The sequence below is a fragment of the Lynx canadensis genome, chromosome A1, assembly GCF_007474595.2.
Source record: "Lynx canadensis isolate LIC74 chromosome A1, mLynCan4.pri.v2, whole genome shotgun sequence".
In the NCBI taxonomy this organism is placed as follows: Eukaryota; Metazoa; Chordata; class Mammalia; order Carnivora; family Felidae; genus Lynx; species Lynx canadensis.
The window spans coordinates 12,703,423-12,706,487 of NC_044303.2; positions in this window are offsets into that span (position 1 = coordinate 12,703,423).

Consider the following 3,065-nt stretch of genomic DNA (forward strand, 5'->3'; position numbering starts at 1 on the left):
CCTTATTTGTGGTGTTTTGTGTTTTTTTTTTGGTAGCAATTTTTCTGTGAACTATTAATTATTATACTTAAATAATTGCTCTTTTATACTGTTGAAGTTATTGAAAGGACACAACTTAGAAACTTCAGAGTCCAGAAACATGATTTTAGAGTTTAATATACTTTCAAAATTTGCTATTCAACTATACAGTGTTGGTCTTCCCATTTTCCATCCTTTCTCTCATCTGTTGGAGGAAATTTACTACATACAAAAGCAGAGATTGTTTTCTATCCTCTAAATGACCATTTTTGGCCACAGGCACATAACTCTGCTTGGCAAGTCATTACCTTTAATCATATTTTCTCTCAGTCAAGAATTGTGGGTTGTTTTTTTTTTTTGTTTTTTTTTTTTTCAGGAAATATAAGGATTAATTTTGAAATAAAATAGCCTGAGTGTGAAGAACATTGTTGGTACCATTCCTGTTGAGACTATAGAAATCCAATTTTATTTCAGTAATTCACATATTAGGTGGGCTACTAAGAAATAAGAATGTTTTCATTGAATACTTGAGATTGTTGAAGAACATGCATCATGTGTTTCACAGCAAAGGTATATTAGTACAGAAATTACTCTTTGAACAAGTGTATTTTTCTGTCATTGATCCTATCCTTTGGAACATTTTTTCATTAGATATTTGGTTCATGGAACAAAGAGTTTGCTTGACAGATTTGTAGGACAGGCTCTGAATAGTTTCTTTAATTTTGGGCAACAGAAGCATGACTCAAAAGCTAAACCAACAAGGGTGAAATAAAAGATTTTAAGTTCCAATAAGTTAAATTACCTCTGTGAGGATAACAGGGAGACTTCTTGTAGTAGTGATCAGTCAGGAAGTATTTAATTGATGGACACAGCTACACACGTATAAAAACGCGTAGCAGTTTTAGGCTTATGGGAAACTGTTAAGGTCAGGAAAGATGACCTTTTTGTGTTTGTTTGTTTTGGGGGTACTAGTTAGGCCCCAGTTAGCAGTCCCAGTCCTTGGGGCACTTACATGCTAGGAAGGATATTGACTATAACTGAAGAACTGGGAAAGTGCGGTTTGGCAGAGTTAGGACTTTTAATTTGAAAAACAAAAAGTGAAAATATTGTGACTGTCTTCTGATGTTTAGGAAGTCTGAGTGGTCTTACAATTTTTATTCCTCTGGAGCAGTGCTTCTCAAAGTAGAATCTCTGGACCAGCACCAGCATCACCTGGGAACTGAGAAACATAGACTCTCAACTTTGATTCCACATCTACTGAATCAGCAACTATGGGAATCGGATCAGCTATTCAGGGAATTCTGGTGTACCCTTAAGTTTGAGAACCACTGCTCTAGAGAATGTGTACTTAGGATCAGTGTGCATAGATTAAAGGGAGACATTTTAGTTGAAAGTGAAGAAGAACTTTCTAACAGCAGCTGTCTTGTAATTGTATGGCAAGCTTGAGAGTTTCTTATAAACAGGAAATGTTTAGAGAATTGTCGGAGAATGCAATGCTTACATATGCTAGACGTTGCACTAGGGACTTTATGTATTATTAGACCCTTACATCTCTGGGAGAGAGTTATTATCTTCTATAAAAAATAAAGAGGCTGAAGTTTAGAGGAATGAGGTGTAATTTATACTAAAACATACCCACTTTGTATTTGATTTTTGACAAATGTATTCAGAGTAGCACCATCCCAATCAGGATACAGATTTTATCAGTTTCTTCCACATCCCTTTGCTGTCACTCTACCCCTACCCTGGCCCAAGTGACCACCGATCTGCTTGCTGTGGTTATAAATTAGTTTTGCCTGTTCAAGAATTTAAAGTCAAATACTGTATGGTCTTTTTCTCAGGCTTCATTGTCTCAATTATAATTGAGATTCCTTTATGTTGTTGAAACACGTATGTTTCACTAATTTCAATTTTTATTGATCAGAATATGTTTGTGTATGTTTTAAGCCTATTATTGATGGACCTTTGGGTGTCCATGTTTTGGTTAGTATAAATTAACTTGCTCTGAATATTTCTGTATAAGTCTTTTTGTGGACATACTGTTTGCATTTCTCTTGAGTAAATTTATAGGAATATAATGACTGGACGTAAGATAGGTGTAAGTTTAACTTTTAAGAAGTTGCCAAACAAGCTTCCCAATGAAGTTGTACCATTTTGCATTCCTGTCAACAAAAAGAGTGTTCTAGTTGTTCCTATAAAATTGGTTGGTTGCATTGATTTTCTGTATTGTCTGTTTCATATTTTATTGATTACCTTTTCATCTTTATTAATCCCATTCTTCTACTTTTGACTTAGTTGGCTCTTATTTTTCCAGAGTCTAAGCATGAAGATTTAGATCATTGATTTTAGACCATTTTTTTCTAATAATCATTTAAAATTACAAATTTCACCCTGCATACTGATCTAGCTTCCTCTACAGTCTTTGATATCGTGTGTTTTCACTTCCGTTAGTTCAAACTATTTTTTCGTTTTTCTTAACGATTTTTTCTTTGAATTATTACTTGGAAATGTGTTAATTTCCAAATACTTAAGATTTTCCAGATATATTTTTAAGTCTTCTTTATTGTTAATTTTCTTTCACTTACTGAAAGGAATATTGAAATCTCCAGCCATAATTATGGATTTATCGCATTCAATTCTTTTGAGTTTTACTTCATGCATTTTGAATCTCATTATTAGGTGCAAACATATTTAGGATTATTATGTCTTGCTAGTGATTTGACACCTTTGTCATTACTTCAGATAATATTTGTTTCAGATAATATTTTTTGCTCTGAATCTACTTTAATATTAAGATAGCTTCTCCAGCTTTCTTTTGATGAGAGTTTGCATGGTAGGCATATTTCTTGTTCTGCTAGCAATGAATTCTCAGTTTTATCTGGAATGTATCTGTTTTGTCTTCATCTATAGAATTCTTGGTTGATTTTACTTTTTTTTCCCCCCAGCATTTTATTTTATTTTATTTTTATTTATTTATTTATTTTTTCAATGTTTATTTTTGGGACAGAGAGAGACAGAGCATGAACGGGGGAGGGGCAGAGTGAGAG